At 47.5% G+C, this 21,337-nt stretch overlaps 1 protein-coding gene across 6 annotated transcripts in view; it reads right to left on the reverse strand.

The window, feature by feature from the left end:
• The window catches only part of MBP (myelin basic protein), a 150,900-nt gene that overhangs the window by 38,475 nt on the left and 91,088 nt on the right, over positions 1–21,337 (reverse strand). The window lies entirely within an intron of this gene.

Here is a 21,337-nt window from a genome sequence, read left to right on the forward strand (position 1 = left end):
AGCAGAAACAATTAGAAAGCTGAAGTGGGATTGAGATATTTCATGTTGTATACCAGCACCTCAGCTTTCTCCAAAAAATACCGCATTTCTGTCACAAAGGGCAATGAATCCATTTTGCTTTCAAGTTAGTGTTAGGTTTAAATGAATATCATTTAGTTAGTTTCCTCTCCAAAATCTATTACTTATCTACAGAAAACAGGATTCACTCACATATTCCTGTAATACCAGTCATCCATCCATCTATCCATCCATCCATCCATCCATCCATCCATCCATCCATCCACATAACAGTCCATTTACCCATCCATCCATCTATCCATCCACCCATACACACACCCACCTACCCATCCATCCATCCATACCCCATCCACTCATCCATCCATTCATCCATCCACCCACCCCTCCATCTATCCACTCATCCATCCATCTACTCATGCATCCATCCATCCACATATCAGTCCATTTACTCATCCATCCATCTATCCATCCATCCATACACATACCCACCTACCCATCCATCCATCCCCCATCCACTCATCCATCCATTCATCCATCCACTCATCCATCCACTCATCCACCATCTATCCACTCATGCATGCATGCATCCATCAATTCATCCATCCATCTGTCATCCATCCATCCATCCACATATCAGTCCATTTACCCATCCATCCATCTATCCATCCATACATACATACACACACCCAACTACCTATCCATCCATCCATCCCCCATCCACTCATCCATCCATTCATCCACCCACCCACCCCTCCATCTATCCACTCATCCATCCATCCATTCACATATCAGTCCATTTACCCATTTATCCATCTATCCATCCATTCCATCCATCCCCCGTCCACTCATCCATCATTCATCCATCCACCCACGCCTCCATCTATCCACTCATCCATCCATCCATCCATCCACATATCAGTCCATTTACCTGTTTATCCATCTGTCCATCCATCCATACATATATCCACCCATCCATCCATCCACTCATCCATCCATCCATCCATCCAACCCATTTATCCATCTATCCATACATACATACATATATCCACCCACCCATCCATCCACTCATCCATCTACCCATCCATCCATCCACTCATGCATCCATCCATCCACATATCAGTCCATTTACCCATTCATCCATCTATCCATCCATACATACATATTTCCACCCATCCATCCTTCCACCTATCCATCCATCCATCCATCCATCCATCCATCCATCCATCCATCCATCCACTCATGCATCCATACATCCACATATCAGTCCATTTACCCATTCATCCATCTACCCATCCATACATACATACATACATCCACCCATCCATCCACTCATCCATCCATCCACCCATCCATCCATCCCCATTCGCTCATCCATCCACCCATCCATCCACTCATCCATCCATCATTCATCCATCCATCCATCCATCCATCCATCCACTCATGTATCCATCCATTTACCTACCTGTTCACCCATCCATCCATCCATCCATTATTTATGAGTACCAAATAGGTGTAACGTACTGTTCTAAATATCTGAGTTACAGTGATGAACAATATATGGTCCTTGTCCTCGTGAAACCTACATTCTAGTGGGGAAAGCAAGTGAAAATGTATGTTATGGATTGAAAAGTATCCCTCCAAATGATATGTCCATGTCCTAACCTCTGTACCTGTGAATGTGACCTTATTTGGAAATAGATCTTTGCAGATGGAATCAAGTGAAAATGAGGTCATTCTGCAGTAGGGTGGGCCCTACTTCAATCACTGGTGTCCTTGTAAGAAGAGAGCAGTTTGGACTCAGGCACAGATGCACAGGGAAGAAGTGTGAAGATGGAGGCAGAGCCTGGAGGGGTGCATCTACAAACCTCAGAATACCAAGCACTTCTGGCACCACCAGGAGTAAGAGACATGGAGCAAATTCTCCTGTAGAGCCTTCGGGGGAAGCAGGGCTCTGCAGATATCTCAACTTGAGCTTTCTGGCCTTCACAATGATCACAGAAGAATTCCTATTGTTTTAAGCCCCTAGCATGTGGTAATTTGTCTTGGCAGCCCCAACTCACGCAATGTGCAACTTCACATCAGGCAAGAGAACAGGAAAGCAGAGAGGGCTTGGGTCAGCAGGAAGGTAATTGCGGAAATGACATCTGGACAAGATGAGAGTCTGGGCCCTGCGAGGACTTGGGGAGAGTCTGGGCCCTGCACGCAATCGGCTCCCAGTGGCGGAAGCAGCAGCAGAGTGGCCATGCTGGTCCTGGGTCCAGGAGGATGGCTGGGCTGAGAACGTCCCAGGCCAGGCAGTAACCTGGGAGGCAGGAGGGCCTGTGCAGGGAGCTGACCATCTGTGAGCAACAGCAGGGGTATCACAGCCTTGATGGCTGTGAACAGACTGTGGAAAGAGCAGAGCAGGCAGCTATGTGGCGAGAAGACAGGGCTTGGTTTGGGGAGAAGCGGGGCCTGGGGAGGGGAGATTCTGGTGGACGGCTTCTGTGGAGGGATATGACTGAGATGGTAGGACCCAGATGCCGGGGGCACCTTGGCTTCCATCCTGAGCAGTTGGGAGAGGGACAGGGACTGGGAGTCTGGCTGGGACACTAAGGAAAGAAAGGTCTCTGGCGTGGGGTGGGGGAGTGGGGAGACTGGCTGCAGGTGGCCTGGTTGGGGAAGGTGTAGGTAGGGAACCAGTGAACAGTGGAGAATGCATGCCTGCCAAGCGACCAAGAGTGAGCAGTGGACAGATATTCTTCTAGGTCGGTTTCCACAAAGGACCTCTTTCAGTAACTGCCCTGGGGTCCCCGCGACCCCTCCAGTTTCCCTGACTTGCTAGGAGAGCTCCCAGGACTTAGGATGTGGTCCTGTCACTGCTATGACTCATTGCAGTGAGAGGTGCATGGTGAAGTCCAGGAACCCCTCCTCAGAGTCCCATGGGAGGCTGAATTTCCCAGCACACGCTGTGACCCATGTGAAATGCTCACGTGCCGTGACCCCACGTGTGACATACTGTCTGTTAGGGAGGCTCATTAGAGACCCCTCCCGGGGCTTTACTAGGGGCTGGTCTCATAGGCTGCCTCGCGTGGTGCCACCAAGATTCCAGGCTCCAGAGGAAAGACGCTGTTCTGCACAGACCATGTGGTGCTCACAGCTGTTCCGGCACAGCAAACCGCCCTCCTGGTTAGGGCATGGTGGGTGGGAGCACTCTTGAAACCCGCATTCCCAGACCACACCCTGGGACCTAGCTCGCCATAGGCCTGCCTAAGAGTGGACGGCTCCAGGCCTGCGGTGTGAACTCTTTTCTGCACAATTACTAAGAGGCAGGAAAGTCATAAACACGTTGGTGAGGAAAAGATGTTTCTCGTGTGGTTTGGTTCACACTAAAAATACTTTGAGTGCATTTCTTCACGTGGACTGCGAAGACACTTAACCTGGGGGATGTTAAGTTGCTAAACTAAATGTCTTGAAGAGTGTTGTCTCCTGAGAAAGTGTCCTCCACCCTCCACTCCGTAGAGCCTTGGTATCGGCAGCTCTGAAGATGAAGCCATAGGAGCGGCCTGGCGGGTGGAAGATTCCACGTCTCTTGGCAGCAGCTCTCAGGGAGAGTGGGGCAGACACATTTCCCACCTGAGTTAAGTTTGTACTTGGTAAGGTTAGGTGACCCCCGCTCCGGTGCACACACACCCACGTGTACACACACACGCAAACAGGCAGAGCACCATCAGAATTGGAACCCAGGTTCAGCAATTCTTGTAGAAACTTTAAATAAAAATGCAATTGCCTCTTGCATTAATAGCACTATTGACTAAGCCAGATGACAGCCTGCTAGCCTCCCAGGTGGCTGACCTTGGGCAATGCTGTAGATAAGCCAGCGCCTGTGAAGATGCACCTTCTTTTTTTTTTTTTTTTTTGAGACAGAGTCTCACTCTGTCGCCCAGGTTGGAGTGTGATGGTGCGATCTCGGCTCACTGCAACCTCTGCCTCCTGGGTTCAAGTCATTCTCCTGCCTCAGCTTCCCAAGTAGCTGGGATTACAGGCACCCACCACTGTGCCCAGCTAATTTTTTGTATTTTTAGTAGAGACTGGGTTTCACTATGTTGGCCAGGCTGGGCTCGAACTCCTGACCTCGTGATCCACCCACCTTGGCCCCGCAAAGTGCTGGGATTACAGGCGTGAGCCGCCACACCCGGCCTCTACTTTTAAGCCATCATGAGCACTTGGACTCCAATGCAGCTCCTTTCTTTATTTCTCAGTGTATTTCCCAGGGTCTTGGGCTAACTGCAGCAGGCGGCCTTTTTTGAATCTGAGAACACACGGTGACACAGGCCCCTTTAGCACTGAGGTCTCATCTGGGGGATGCAAGGAGGGGAGGGCACCAGTTCTGGGGGTGGTGGCATGGGAGGAGTGAGGTGGGGTTGCTTTCCTTCTGCTGCTGATAGTCGTAGAAGTTTGCACACTTACAAGTCTCACTCACTGGAAAAAGGATTCCAGCGCTTCTGATTTTTTAAATCAAAATCATCTGGGTCGAGAAACTGCCCTGTAAGTGAGACGTATCATGCAGTCCATACAAGACCTGGTTCCAAGGCAGGTTAACCTGCTCTCACATACATTATAGATGTTTGCCAACAACAAAGTGTAAGGCCAGCAGTTGGAACCCAGGGTCGTGGTGGTCTTGTCCATGCACCCAAGGGAGTGCGTACAGCTGCCAGTGTGTCTGTGCTGGCTGAGCCCTGTGCCTGAAAAATAGGTCACCTGCTCCCGGACAAGCGTGGAAAAGGCAGGACCAGGTGGGGCGGACCAGGTGGCACGGTTCTTCCACGACCACTGGGGAAATTCGCTACGTAAGAACGCTAAGCTTTATAACGTATTATTCAGTACATCATTGCATTGTAGTGTTTGAAAAAGCAACGTGAAGAATACTGTGGTCACTACAAAGCTGCAGCTTTTGCAGGGATGCAATGCTTATTTATAGGTTGCAAGAACAACAGAAATAATTAGTCTGATTTTATAGCTGTGCTTTATGTTCTCTAGCTAATATAAATTAATGCAAATGTGAAAGGAAAACAATAGCTGTATTGTACATAATTAAATGCATTAACAAAACACAAGAACATCTGAATACTAATATTTTTGCAACAGTTGGGCTTTGTGTCCTTGAATGCAGTTATTTGTGAGGCACAGAGAAGGGCATTTTTGTCCCCAAAGTAGCTTCTCCCAACACATAAGAAGTATACGAAGAAGTCTAAATCAATGGATGTGCAGCATTTTTGGTAGGGGCAAGTGCAGTTTAGTCCGTTAATATTGCCTTCAGTCCAACAAAATCCCAATGCAGACTTTTACATTTGGATATTTATAGAGCAGAGCATTATTACACAATTAGTGAAACATGCAGATCTACATTTTCCAAAATATGTACTTATAATATTTTCTGTAGTATTAATCGATTTCTGCAATTGCAGGAAAACTTCCTTATACGACAACACCACACCCTAATCTTATTGCTAGAACAATGCTGGCCTTTAGAAGGTGGTGACATTCAAATCACTGACCATCTGTGAGCAACAGCAGGGGTATCACGTATCTCCGAGTGCTTTCTGAGGCACAGAAATGCACAGCAGGACGCAGCTGTGATATGTGGGGGACAGCGTTTACTAACTAAAGAAACTCAGGCGTCATGACCTGAGGAAGCTCATCTTCCACTGAGGTGCCTTTAATGAAAGGTCACGTGGCCTCATTTTTACAGTGTGACTGGCTGCTTCCAGCGGCTCATCCCCAGCACACAAGCGTCGCCAGGTCCTGCCACTCCTTCCTTTGGACTATTTCTTATGTGACCACAACCGCCCGCTTCCTTTGCTTGCTGCCGCTTTCTGCTGGGGCTCTCACTGTGACATCGTGGCTAATTCCCTCATCTCCAGGCTCCCTTCATGGGTTCCACTGCCTGCCCAACCGCTGGAACCATCCGTAAAGGGCTTTGCAACACAAGGCCCCTAACTCATGTGCCTGCATGGACTCCTCATTCTATGAGCTGCAAGGACACACTCCTCTCTCTGCCAGTGGGTTCCCTTGTTCTCCTCCGCAGTGCCATGTGCATTGCTGCAGGCCCTTGACCTCTGTGGTCTCAATGATGGCCATGCTGCTGCCTCTGCCTCCGGGTCCCCATCCTGGGGAGGCCCAGACACCCTTCTCCGAGTGCATTTTACCCTCTAGTACCACAGAGTCACTCCTTAGTTCTCTTCTAATCGCCTCATATTTGCTTTGTTCTCTCCAGTCAAGTGACCTCCTCTCCGAGGGCCAGGGACGAGGCTCTATTTATTCTCTAACATATCTGGGACGGTGTGGGGCCTCCACAGATGTCCAACAAGCATTGAATGTTTGCTAATAGAAAATGCTGATATTTACTGGAGTATACTCCAAAAGGAAAGACACCAAATCCCCCACTCTTCCTTCTAGAAAAACTTAGATATTGGCATGATAGCTGTTAAGCTGTTTTTTATATACTTATTTTTAAGTCAGCCTCTACACCCATGGTCTAAAGCAAGCTTGTCCAACCTGTGGCCCACAGGGCGCATGCAGCCCAGGATGCCTTTGAACGCAGCCCAACACAAATTCATAAACTTTCTTAAAACATTGTGAGTTATTTTGTGACTTTTTTTTTAGCTCATCAACTGTTGTGAGTGTATTTTACGTGTGGCCCAAGACAATTCTTCTTCTTCTTCCAATGTGGCCCAGGGAAGCCACAAGATGGGACCCCCCGGTCTAAAGAATTCTGTTTAGAAATTAATTTCTGTAGTAAAATTTCACTCTTTCTGGTTCTGCAGAGAGTTTTCTAATATGGTAAATAAAACCATTTAGCATGGCTCTGAAGTTCCGGAATACAGAATTAAACTTTTCAGCTTTATCCTTTCCTAAAGTCCAAACCCTAATTTATGCTTTTGGATGTGTTGCTCAGATGAAACATGGATGGCTGAGTGGGACTGCCTTCAACAAACCCCAGGCCCACGTGCTCTGCAGTTTCCTTGGAGCAAATTAAAGCACGCGGGCGACGGAGAACTGGCTGTTGTGGCAGCGCCGGGGCCTGCAGTCGCCAGGGTGGGGCTGAGGCCAGGGCTGGAGGTCTGGGCAGAACCACAGGGAAGGACCTTGGAGGCCGACCTCAGTCCCTCCACCGACCAGCCGATGTGCTCCAGCAAGTCACTGAGCCCAGCTGTGCCTCTGTTTCTGTGTTTATGAGATGGGAGCATTCATTTCTATTCTTATCTTAAATATCCCCAGGCTCCTTTCTGCAGCAGCACACTGTGACCTGGGTGACGTGTTCTCCCCATGTCACCCTCCCACAAACACTGCCTTCCACCTGCAGCACCCGCACAGAGTGGCAGAGAGGGCATTCCTGAGCAGACTGCAGGCGTTTTGGGAGGTGCGTGTGTGCATTCTCGTAACTCTCCGAGGCAGGTGGTTTTAGTGGCCCTTTTATTCATACCAGAAACTGAGACTTAGCAAAGTTAAGGTGGGATTGATGGAGGAGCTGCCATTCACTCCTGCCTAAACTCCCTCCGTATGTTCTAGAAACGCAGGTGATCCCCCACCTCTGGCTGTCTGATACCAGCTCTTCTCCAGCCCAAAGTGGCTTTCACTGCAGCCAGGCTTTTCCTCTCAGGGTAAAATTGAACTGTAGATAATCGATGGCTGACGCATCTGTGGCTAGCAGCTGCTTCACGCAGGGCTGACCAGGAGAGACCCAGAGGCTTTCTGATCTGTCCTGAGCCAAGAGCTGAGCCAGGGCCCCCGCCTGCAGCCACAGGGACCTCGAGTGCACTCAGTGGTCTCGGTGCACCATGGCCACCTGGACATCGATACGTTAATGACTGTTAAACATGAACAAAAGCCGAGTCCCAGACTCTAGGACATTCAACATCCATCCGACCATCTGTCCAAGTGTTACCTGCAACAGTGCGAAGCTCACCGTGCAACAGCTCCAGGCTTGTTTAGGAAACTGTCCCACTCTCATCTTGCTCTCTAATCAGAACATGGCAGGAATCAAATATCCATACCTGACTGTCTCCAGTAGAACGGTGATGACAGAGTGGACACTGTCCTCTATTGAAATACTTTTTTGTTTTTTTAACCTAGAGCATATTTCTCGTGCTCCATTCCCCTGCATCCGTGGAAATCACATCGCACAAGTAACTTCCATCAAAACCAGCATGAGTGAGAGACAAACATCCGGGTTCCCAGGCACACCCCACACCCTGAGCAAACCAGGACGCGCAGGCTGAGGCTCCGCTGCTGCCTTTCTGGCACAGCCAGAGGAGCAGTGGGCAGCGGGTTACTCACTCTCCGAAAAGCCGCCCTTCTCCCAGTCCCCTGCGGCACCGTGAGTGCATTACTCGTCCCGCTCTCTGCGCTGCCAGCGTGTGCGATGCAACCTGCTTAACTGCGGAGCCTGGGATGAGGCTGAGCCTGTTGCTCTTCCTGTGTCGAGTTTGGTCTCGACCACCCTGTAGGAATCTTTGTGCTTCCAATGCTTCTGGTCAGGGCGCCCTGCTGCCTCGTTTCAGGGACGGTGCCTGCAGGCCTCTGTCTGTGCCTGAACTCAGCGCTTTTCACCCCGGCTTGACCCACGGAGGGCGGCTGTCAGCCGCAAGGGGAGGCCGAGCGCGGGCGATCTGAGGCTATTGGATGAGGCTCGCTGGTGATACCTTCTGGGTTTGCAACTTTGTTGTAAAGTCAGGGGTTTTCATGCCAACAGAAATGCATCTAGTTAATAATCCAGAGCATACCATAGGAAAACATAATGAATAAAACCGGAATAAAACATAACACAGAAGTCACCTTCTCCACGAAGGCAGTCCCACTACCCAATTTAACTATAACACGGTGGACTTCTGTGGATGAGATGATACTGTCCTTCTTTTCACTACAATTAATTTAATGTTGTCCCCTATTATTAGAGATCTCAAAACATTAGACCTAAGGAATCATCCAAATATAATTTCACTAGGGAATTTTAATAAAATGTCCAAGCAGATCTTAAACGAGGTGGATGGCTTGAGGCTGGAAGTTTGAGACAACACTGAGCAACATAGCAAGACCTTGTCTTTACAAAAAAAATTAAAAATTAGCTGGGATGGTCTCATGTACCTGTAGTCGCAGCTCCTCAGGAGGCTGAGGTGGGAGGATCACTTAAGCCCAGGAAGTTGAGGCTGCAGTCAGCTATTATCAAGCCACTGCACTCTAGCATGGGCAACAGAGCAAGACCCCGTCTCTAAATAAATAAATAATTCTTTTCTGTCAAAATATCTGGTGGACGTCATGTCCAAGCAGATCTTAAAGGAGACAGAAGGCAATGAAAATTACCATCCCTCAGGTAACCTGAGGGTTTCCCAACAATAAGCTCTAAGACATGCAGTGGAGGCTTAGCCTGCCATGAGTAGCCACTGTTGGCTTATTTTATGTATTTGCATCGTTCTCATCTAAATGGGGATTCCCAGACTTCATGGGCCAGTAAAATAGGGAAAGTTGGGATGAAAATGATGGGCCTTTGTCTTGCCACCTCAAAACTTCCAAGTTTTTATTTTGCCAGCTAAGAGATTAAAAAAAAAGCAGACAACTACCATGTACTGGGAATATAATTTCACAAAAGAAAGAATTTTGGAATCAATAGAATGGGAAGAGCCTCTCCTCAGGATGAAAGGCTATGGAATACACTTAGCTTCATTAAAGTGACATTGTAGGGTTGCTTTTCGATCTGCTGCAAAGACCCTGTATCTGCCCACACATGCCTGCCCGCACACGCCTGCCTGCACGCGCCTGCCGAGGCCCACCGAGCAGAGGCTGCGACGTCCGGCCCTGCTGGTGTCCCCCTGGGCAGGGGCAGGGCCAGGGACAGCATCAGAGAGCCCCAGGTCTCCGACAGATATGACATTCAGACACAGCTCCCTGCCCTCGGCACACATGCCAGACCCCACAGGCCCCTTGCATACACATAGAGCTCACAACTCTCATTTGGCCGCAGACCACTAAAAACTTCCCCACGGAGGGGCTTTTGGTAACCACTTTTTTGTACATTTTCAACATGACGTCCAACAGATATTTTGACAGAAAAAAATTATGTATTTATTTAGAGATGGGGTCTTGCTCTATTGCCCATGCTGGAGTGCAGTGGCTTGATAATAGCCGACTGCAGCCTCAACTTCCTGGGCTTAAGTGACCTTCCCACCTCAGCCTCCTGAGGAGCTGCGACTACAGGTACATGAGACCATCCCAGCTAATTTTAAATTTTTTTTGTAAAGACAAGGTCTTGCTATGTTGCCCAGGGTTGTCCCAAACTTCCAGCCTCAAGCCGTCCTCCTGCCTTGGCTTCCCAAGTAGCTGGCATGAGCCACTGCCCCAGCTAATTTTTTAAACTTTTTGTAGAGATGGAGTCTTGCTATGTTTCCCAGACTTGTCTCAAACTCCAGGTCTCAAGCAATCCTTCTGCCTTGGCCTCCCAAAGTGCTGAGATGACAGGCATGAGCCACTGTGCCCATCCCTGATTTATTTCAGAGATCGATATAATAATAGATTCACTCATTCTCCACATTTTTACCTTGGCTTTAAAAGTAATATTTTTTGGTAGCATATCTAGTTAGGTTTAAAGCCCAGAGTACAATTTTGGTTAGTTGTGAGTGTTTTCAGTTCACATAAAATGACCCCCCCCCAACACACACACACACACACACACACACACACACACACACACACACAGTCACCACTGACCTGATTTGACAGATCTATCCTCCACCACCAGGAAATTTAGCCCAGAAACTAGGAATTTTCCTGGCTCAAAAATCCAGGTTTCCAGCTTACCGTCCACAAATACCCTTCTTGTAGGTCTGACCCACACAGGGAACCCAGACACAATCTTAGGGGTCTCACAGGCCCCTCTCCCCAGCCACCAAAATGCACTTCCAGATGATCTTTTTAGGGCCTAGAGTCCACACGATTGCCTAAGGAAATTTTGGGATCCATCACATTAAAATACAAGCAACTGGAAAGGAGAGTCCCCAGAGGCTCAGGCAATGGTTAGGAGGCTGGGAATCAGGCAATGGTTAGCAGGCTGGGAATCAGGCAATGGTTAGGAGGCTGGGAATCAGGCAATGGTTAGGAGGCTGGGAATCAGGCAATTGTTAGGAGGCTGGGAATGGCTCCTGAAAATATTACTGCTTCTTTATTTTCCATTATTGGCAATCCAGCTATAAGGCCATACAGTATCTGAGGCAGAAAGTATTGAAGGAGACCCAAGAGCCTATGGTACTATTCACATAGGGACTCTGCGTGGAAAGAGCTCTGAACAGGGCAGCCACTTTTGAGGGCTGACGAGGCCTCCACACAGGGACGGGAAGGGACGGGAAGGGACAGGAAGGGACGGGAAGCTTCGGTTACTTTTGTCTTAAATGCACAATGGCAGAATTCATTGGAGCAGGACGGCCCTGTGGTACCGGTACATGGAGCATTTTTCTCTGACAGTGATTTGCAATCTGGTTTTCTAACCCACAGTCGCTTTAGGAAGTATTTTCCAAAAATAAATCCATATATCCAAATACACCAAAATGTGTTATTTTCCATAATTGCTCAAATTAATCCTTAGCTGCTAACTAAAAGCAGCAGCATGGAACAGGTCAAGGAAACTATTATTGTGGAATTCACACAATGGAAAAATGTTTAATTATTTGGTTTGTGATTTGGTGTTTTTAAAGCCATGCTTTTTAAATATATACAATTCTCCCATACCCTTTGATCAGACAGTATCTTCAAGGTGACTGAGGCTACCGGGGCCACTGTGCGATCTAGATTCCTGTAAATGACCCTATTTCAGACCTTCTCTTATGGGGACCAGTCGTCACAGCACAATAAGAGTCTGCACACCCAAGTTCAAGTCAAGTCCTTCAGGGGCAACCTGGTATCTGTGGAAGAGGGGATTCTGAAGTGACAATCCCATTCTTTATGGTCAAGAAACTCTAAAGCTATACAGACACTGTTTTAGAGAAATAAAGAAAAGTTATCCAATTCTTCAGCCATTGCAAAAAAAAAAATCCTATTTTCAAAAAATCAAAAGAAGATGATACTGTTTCCTCTAGCCCAGGAAAAACTATATAAAAACTCCGCACTAAACTGCAATAAGATAATACTACTTTCCTCAAGTGGCCTTTCTAAATTTTAATTCTCAATTTGCTTCTAATGGGGGGAGATGTTTTGGAGTTGTTACAATTGGCTTTTTACCTAAAGCAGTTTGGCAGATGCCAGACCCCCGAGGCTGTGAGCATGCCCGCCCTCTCACAGCCCCTGTGGGCCACCACCTGCCCTGCCAGCCTCTGCTTAGAGCCTCCGCCCTCGCCGGCAGACATCTCCAATTCCCCCACAAGCGCAGATTTCAGGAACACATAAAGAAAGCTAAGAAAAAGGAGGCAGGGAGTATTCCATTTGTTTAGACCTGAAGCCGGTCAGGTTCTCATTTTGGGGGATGTTTTGAAGCAGGTAATTCACTATCTGGACACAATTTCCAGGGTACTGTTGTGTAAGTGAGCTCCTTAATGTCTTTAACACTGGATGTGCTGACATATCTAATAGAACATCTTGCTGCATTTTACATGCTAAGCTGCAGAAGAAACAACGCACCAGGGCCTATTTGCAGCCTCTTCGCACGGGGAGGGCATTGACTGTGCAGCTCTGCTGGCTCTAACGGGTTCCTGGTCAGTGCCTCTCCATTTGGCCACCTTGGACAGTCTGTACACTGGCTGCAGAGTGGGCCGCAGGTGACCTCTCTCATGGATGGGGAGATGCTTGCAGGCTGTGCCCAGCAGGAGCCAGGGCTTTTGTCGAGCACTCAGCTCCGGCTTCTGTCCAGCAGATAAATAGTCTGCTCTCTGCCCGTGAAGAGTTGGACAGAAACTTTGAGCGATGGCAACGACAACATGTGTGTTTTCTGGGGGTGGAGGTGAGGAGAGCTTGGGGCTAAAGGTGCAGGACTGAGCTTTAAGCTTTGGCCCCTTGTCCCACTGGAGAAGGCGCCGGGGGTCCGCAGGGCCTCCACTCTCCTGGCCCCTCTTGTCATGGAGGCCGAGCCCTGCAGAGAGCCATGGAATCTGGAAGTGTGGGCCAGGGCCGAAGAGGACCCTCCTTGTTTGTGGAATACTTGTGTCACGGCGCGCTGTGCTCGGGGTCACCACGGAGGGCAAAGGAAACAAAAAGGGCCATGGTGTGGCCCGTGGATTTGCTACGGCAGAAATTCTGCATCTATGAGAGGCATGTGGCTGCCTGCCAGGCTACCCGCAGAGATTTCTTGAAAACTTTCCCACAAATGAGGCTCATCAACCCACCCATCTCACACCAATGCCTCCTTTGTGTGCCCAGAACATATAGTTTTTATTTGCTCCACATAGCTCACCCCTGGTGCCTCCCACGGCAGGGAAGAGGCCACAGAGAGGCAGCCGTGTGCTAGGGGAGCCTCAGGAGGGTGGGGACGGGGTCGTCGAGGTGCGGCCAGGCACTGGCCAGTCACCCCTGTGAGGCTGCACACACTGAGTTCAGGTTCCTTCCTCCTTCAGCGCGGTGACAGTCCATATGCCCAGCTTCCCTAACACGGTTGGTGGAGAGATAAGAGATTCTTAAACAGCCCAATATTCATGTAGATTCGATTAGGTTGTGCAGCCTTTGGTGAATTTCACAGTGACTTGTACCAACACTGGACAGACCCAGAGCAGGCATAAGAAAGTGGCATCACAGGTAGTACTAGGAATTGCTTCTCACCGGGAGCAAAGAACTTAAAAAAATTATTCCTAGCTCTTGGCCAATTTGACATAGTGGCAGCTCAAAACACACTAGTTGAACTGAGTTGAATTTGGACTTTTAGAAAAGGTCTGGAGGCCAACATGGCTGACTTTGTTTAATTTTTTATTTTTATTTTTTGAGGCTGAGTCTCACCCTGTGACCCAGGCTGGAGTGCGGAGGCATGATCTCGGTTCACTGTAGCCTCCACCTCCCAGTTCAAGTGACTCTCCTGCCTCAGCCTCCTGAGTAGCTAGGATTACAGGTGTGCACCACCACGTCCAGATAATTTTTGTACTTTTACTAGAGATGGGGTTTGCCACATTGGCCAGGTTGGTTTTGAACTCCTGGGCTGAAGTGATCTGCCTGCCTTGGCCTCCCAAAGTGCTGGGATTACAGGTGTGAGCCACTCCACCCAGCCAAACATGGCTGACTTTGATTCTTGGTTCCATCATCTACTATGTGACCTTGAGTACATAATTTAATCTCTTTAAGGCTTGGTTGCCTCATTTGCAAAACTGATATAACAGTTGGAGCTCCCCCGTGCATTGCTCTGATAAGTGCTTGCAGTGCATGTCATAAAATGTCATTGGTCTTGGTGCACAATGAGGGCTTTTGTTGTTGCTATCAAAATGTTTCTAAAACTACTCTGGAAACACCTTGTGCACAAGAGTAAGGCCCTATACAGTTTTCATCCTTTCACCCACCTCCCATCCATCATTTACCCATCCGCATATCCATCCATCCATCCATTCACTCACCCATCTACTAGTCCACTCATCTATTTGTCCACCCATCTACCCATGTATCTACTCATCCATCCATATATCAATTTATCCATCTATCCACCCATCCATTCACCCAGCATCTGTCCATCTGTTTATCTACCTATGCATCAATCCACCCATCCATCCATCCACACACCCACCCACATATCCATTTATCCATCCATCCATCCATCCATCCATCCATCCATCCATCCATCCATCCACATATACATTTATCCATCCATCCACACATCCACCCATCTGATACTCACATAGTGCCTTGAGTTAGGCACAGTTCTAAGGATGCTCCCGCTAATCCTCACCCTGACAGAGTCCCGCTCCCCACTGCACCCCTCATCCGCAGCATGGTGAAGCCTATCTATGATGAAGTGTCTCTTGTGATTGTTACCTAATGGGGCAAAAAAAAAAAAAAAAAAAGACTATCTGGGGCCCTCAGACCTAATCACAGGAGCCTTTAGGCAGGGTTTTCTCCACTGGCGGCAGAAGTGGAGGTCAGCGAGATTCTAGGCTGAGAAGGATTTGAAGCTCCAGGGCTGCCTTGAAGACAGAGGGGACCATGTGCATGTCCAGAGAGCGGCCCCTGGGAGCTGATAGTGACTCCTGCCACCACTAGCAAGGACAGGGAAGTGGGCCCATTCTACAGTCCGCAGAGGTGAATTCTACCGGCAACTGGGTGAGCTGGAGAGTGGGTTCCCTCCCAGAGCCTCTAAGAAGAGCCTGGCTGCTGATTCCTTAATGCTACACCTGGAGACCTGGAGCGCAGATTCCAGTTGAGCCTGACCAAGAGACCCAGAGTACAGACCCCAGTTGAGCCTGCCCTGACTTTTGACCTACAAAACTTCAAGCTCATAAACCTGTTTCAAGCTGTAAAATATGTGGTGATTTGCTACACAGCAATAGAAAAACAGATGCATGCCTCCCACAGTGGAGCCTCCCGCTGCCTCTGGGAGCTAGGGCTGCAGGTACACAGGTGGACAGAACAGTCCCTGCCCTCATTTTGCTGGTGGATTAGAAGATGGAAATTAATAAAATCCGGTGGCGCGTTTTATGCCCTCCCTGCTCGCTCCTTCGGAGATTCTCTTGCTTTGCGACCATTGGCTCACCCACCTGGTGCAGCCCCTGTCCCTCCTTGGTGGGCTCCTGGGACTTCAGCTTCGGTGGGCGACGTCCTCTTTGTACCATTTGCTCCAGGGCCCTTGTGCACCATTATCTCAGCCCTCTTTATTAGCTTTTCTCAAACTTTGTTTCCTGAAGCCCGGGTGTGCTGCATGATGTCAAAAGCTGGTCTTTGAAAAAGCACTGCTCCGTGGTTAAACTGCTAGGAAAATACTTCTGTATTTCAAGACTCCTCAGGGGCCTCAATGTGCAGAGCCGGAGGACGCAGCATGCCCCAAGTTTACCTTCCATGGAAGCACAGCTCCCCAGGTACCTGGCAGCCCTATGAGAACAGGCTCCGTGGCACAGGCTGTGTGATGCTGCTAAAACTTTGCCCAGGTTTCCTCTGCTTCTCCAGGTGGCTGCTTCTTATGCATTCCGTACCCATACTCATTCTAAGTTGGTTATCAACCTATGGCTTTCACAGTAACTGGGACCCACCTGTGTCCCGGAACATACACACTGCATTCTAAGTGTCTCTTTGCCCACATATCACCACTGTAAGCCCTTTGGAATAGTTTTTCTCTATGATTGGAATGTTGTGTGCATAATAGGTGTCCACTAAATGTTTCTGAGTAAAGAAGGCTGTTAAATTTCACGAATCTACCTTGTTTTTCTCTTTCTCAGTTCAAAATGTGCTTCGGTCAAAGATGTGAACCATCTGTTCATGTCTCCATTAGGAATCAGCCTTTGGCTGAGGAAGGCCAATGCTCTCCCAGTGCTAAGATGAGAAAAGTGTATCACTCATGCAGAGCTGTCTGTGAACTGTCTTGACAGCAACAAGACAGCCCCTGCAGATGACGCTAATGCAATGCCGTGACACCACACGTCACGCTGCAGGTGAAGGGGGGGGACCATGAGGCTGACTTATTTTCATACAAATTAAATACACTGGAGCTAAGTCTATAATCTTATGTTTCTGAGAAAAAATACTTTACACAAAGCAAATGGTCATCATAATTGAGGGAGGGGCCTTTCAGAATAAACACGTTGCCGGGAAAGACTCTCCTGCAAACATTACTGCTTAAGAATTCTTTCAAACTCAATGGACTTTAAAGCTTTTTCGGGTAAGAAAACACTCCTTAAAATCATTCTGCTGACTGAGAACTTACTAGGACAGGCTCCTAGGAAACGCAGAGGCGTTTTTCTCATAGAGTAAATAGAACCGTCAGTTCTTGGGTCAAATTGAAGGAAAAGAGAAAGGAAGAGAAGATGTGACTCATGTCACTGGTCACATTTTGGAGACTGAGCTGAGCAAGTGCTGGTCACATTTTGGAGGACCGAGCTGAGCAAGTGCTGGTCACATTTTGGAGACTGAGCTGAGCAAGTGCTGGTCACATTTTGGAGGACTGAGCTGAGCAAGTGCTGGTCACATTTTGGAGACTGAGCTGAGCAAGTGCTGGTCACATTTTGGAGGACCGAGCTGAGCAAGTGCTGGTCACATTTTGGAGGACCGAGCTGGGCAAGTGCTGGTCACATTTTGGAGGACCGAGCTGGGCAAGTGCTGGTCACATTTTGGAGGACCGAGCTGGGCAAGTGCTGGTCACATTTTGGAGGACCGAGCTGGGCAAGTGCTGGTCACATTTTGGAGGACCGAGCTGGGCAAGTGCTGGTCACATTTTGGAGGACCGAGCTGAGCAACTGCTGGTCACATTTTGGAGGACCGAGCTGAGCAAGCGGCCAGATTTTATCCTCCAGTGAGGTCGGGAATATGTCCAGGTTTGGGGACAGAGACTGGACAGAGCCACAGAGAGGTGTCTGGAGGGGCTGTTTTTAGGGCATTCTCAGCATTGCCAGCAGCTCTCCTCTTGAGGGTCACTGAGCGGGATCTGGGGGATGATTCTGGAGGGCTGTCCAGGGAAGGTGGCAGAAATGAATCAAGAGTGGAGAGTTCCAGCTTCCAAGCTGATCAGTTTTGTGACTGAGCAGGTAATTAAAACTTAGTATTTTACCAGCCTTTGCCTTTTCTCTTCCATCCTCCGGCTTGCAGGATGAGAGGAGGAGGAAGCGTGCTCAGCCTCTCTGACGAAGCTGCTCTGTGCAGTCGAGGCGCCTCGAGTACATCGCTGCTGGGTGACAGCAGGACGGTACCAAGTGCTGGTGACAGAGACGTGGCCACATGCAGAAAGCAGTCGATGGGCCTCCGAACAGGTCTCCCGAGGTCTGCAGTATGTTCACCAATTATACAGAAATAATCATTTTGAAATAAATCACACTGCTGCCTTTGAAGGTTATTTCCATGCAAATGCAGAGTCACAGCAGGGAATGATAAGGCAATCGATATTAAAAATCCAACCAAGACAGCAAATCAGATGCTCAAAAGGGTTCCTGTAAATAATGACTTCAGTCAGTTCCACGGCCCATGATTTAACAGCCAGCGACTACTAAGATAGAAGACTTCTTAATGAATCTGCAAAGGATCAATATATTGAAAGACGAATCACATCCACATGCGAGCTGCATAGAAATTAAGAATTTGTGCCAGAAATCTTAGCTTCAAGGGGTGGGGAACAACAGTTCAGTTTAAAAGAAAAGAAACATGTTGGCAAATAACAGAAGATGGGGCAAGTTCTGCAATAATTCAGATGCATAAGAAGGACTGGCCATAGTGTGAACTGGCAGCCCTGGGTTCCAGGTTGCAAAGACCTTTCTGATGCACTTTCATATTTGGTCCTCTGCCATATATAGAGTGTATGTTCCTAAACCAAGTTTACAAACAGGGACCCAGTAGTAGTGGCCCTTACTCAACAGCACGCTGGCAGTAGAAAGGCAAACCCTTTCTTTGACATTATATTTAGTGTTTCTTTGCTATCATGCCGTAACTGGGTCCTGGGAATGCCAGGAGCCCAAGCTTGCAGACCTGTGACTATGTCTGTCCCTGTCTCTCCTACATTCCCAGCACCTAACCCAGGGCTTGGCATCAAGTACTTGCTATGTATGGGTGCATATATGCATATGCATATGCATGTGTGTGCATGTATGTTTCTATATGTATGGACATGTGCATACATATATGTACACATGTATGCATATCACTTGCTTGATGCAAGAATTACTCATCAATTAATATGATGTGTGCTCTTGTTAGCTTTTTATGTAACATTTTAAAACATAAGAAATTTTAAGAGTGGCCAGAGTTTTTCGTTTGTATGCTGTACTGGGCAGAACAACACGATATCACTGGTTAGTGTGGAGGTTTGAATAATCAGTGAGAGGCGTCTTCAAACTATGCCTCGGGGCCAAATCTGGCCGATATGTTTTTGTACAGCTCGAAAGGTGAGAATATTTTTTTACCTTCTAAATGGTTAAAAAAGAAAAATAGTATTTTGTGACACGTGAAAGACACAGGCCATTCAATTTCCAGTGTCCATAAAGGTTCACTGAAACACAGTAACATTCATTTGCTGGTGAAATTGTCTCGGCTGCTTTTGTGCACCAATGGCAGGTGCACAAGCAGAGGTTCCACAGAGACTGCGTGGCTTGCAAAACCTAAAATATGTACTGTCTGGCCCTTTATGGAGAAAGCTTGCTGACTTCTGTGATCTACAAGGTAATTTAAAGCTCTAAGAACAGGCAGGCGTGACTAGTTGGTGCTGCCCTGATAGGATAGAGTGCTGATAGTTAATGCAACACAACTCAGAAGTCAGATTTTTGTGAGCCTCTAGGTGCAGGAAGCCAGGGTGAGACACTATTTGCACTGTTGAAGCTCTGAGGCTAGACAGGTAAGGTGGAGTTAAAGTATGCATTTGGCTTTAATTTCATAAATGAAATGGATGAGAATTATTTTAAAACCAGAAGATGAACGTAAGGTGATGGAGGAAGTCAGCCCTCTAGGATAATTTATGTTTAATTCATACCCAAGGCCCACCCTAGAACACAGCAGGCATGCAGGGGAGGGCGAACAGTACCCCACATGCCCGGGGACAGAGGTCGGGGAGTGTGAACAGTGTGAGCAGCCTGACCTCATCTCCGCGTCCTGCCAGAAGAGAGTTGTTTCTTAGACAAAGACGTTCTGAAATCAGGTAGGAGCTGTGAATCAAGTGGTAGGAAGGCAGAACAGGATTTGTGATCATTTATCACTGAGAAGCTAGAGGAAAATGGGGAACAGAAGGGAAACACAGGGGTGGATGCCCAGCACCTGTCCCGTCACCCGAATACAGTTCTTACAACTGACACCCTCGACAGCCAGGACCTCCGGGTCGGGGAACACTGCGGCCAGCATCACTGTTCTACAGCATGACTGCGCGTGCACTTGGTTTTCATCGTTCTTAGAGTAGGAAAATTACTCTGATGACTGAAGACTTTATTGGTACAAAATCACATAGAAATTATAAAGCCACAGTTACCTAAATGAATATGCACCTGCCTTGACACCCACAAGTGTCTCATACTTCTTTAAGAACCAAATTTTAGTCTCTTTTCATATTATCTTTACTTTTTTCTTCCCTTCCAATTCTAAAATATGTTTGCTAAATGATCAAATACAAGTTTGTTTAGAAAGAATGGTCCTTCCTCTTCAAGGAGAACTACAAACCACTGCTCAATGAAATAAAAGAGGATACAAACAAATGGAAGAACATTCCATGCTCATGGGTAGGAAGAATCAATATCGTGAAAATGGCCATACTGCCCAAGGTAATTTATAGATTCAATGCCATCCCCATCAAGCTACCAATGACTTTCTTCACAGAATTGGAAAAAACTACTTTAAAGTTCATATGGAACCAAAAAAGAGCCCACATTGCCAAGTCAATCCTAGGCCAAAAGAACAAAGCTGGAGGCATCATGCTACCTGACTTCAAACTATACTACAAGGCTACAGTAACCAAAACAGCATGGTACTGGTACCAAAACAGAGATATAGACTAATGGAACAGAACAGAGCTCCCAGAAATAATGCCTCATATCTACAACTATCTGCTCTTTCACAAACCTGACAAAAACAAGAAATGGGGAAAGGATTCCCTATTTAATAAATGGTGCTGGGAAAACTGGCTAGCCATATGTAGAAAGCTGAAACTGGATCCCTTCCTTACACCTTATACAAAAATTAATTCAAGATGGATTAAAGACTTAAATGTTAGACCTAAAACCATAAAAACCCTAGAAGAAAACCTAGGCAATACCATTCAGGACATAGGCATGAGCAAGGACTTCATGTCTAAAACACCAAAAGCAATGGCAACAAAAGCCAAAATTGACAAATGGGATCTAATTAAACTAAAGAGCGTCTGCACAGCAAAAGAAACTACCATCAGAGTGCACAGGCAACTTACAGAATGGGAGAAAATTTTTGCAATCTACTCATCTGACAAAGGGCTAATATCCAGAATCTACAATGAACTCAAACAAATTTACAAGAAAAAAACAACCCCATCAAAAAATGGGCAAAGGATATGAACAGACACTTCTCAAAAGAAGACATTTATGCAGCCAAAAGACACATGAAAAAAATGCTCAACATCACTGGCCATCAGAGAAATGCAAATCAAAACCACAATGAGATACCATCTCACACCAGTTACAATGGTGATCATTAAAAAGTCAGGAAACAACAGGTGCTGGAGAGGATGTGGAGAAATAGG

Source organism: Pongo pygmaeus, chromosome 17, assembly GCF_028885625.2.
Source record: "Pongo pygmaeus isolate AG05252 chromosome 17, NHGRI_mPonPyg2-v2.0_pri, whole genome shotgun sequence".
Taxonomy (NCBI): domain Eukaryota; kingdom Metazoa; phylum Chordata; class Mammalia; order Primates; family Hominidae; genus Pongo; species Pongo pygmaeus.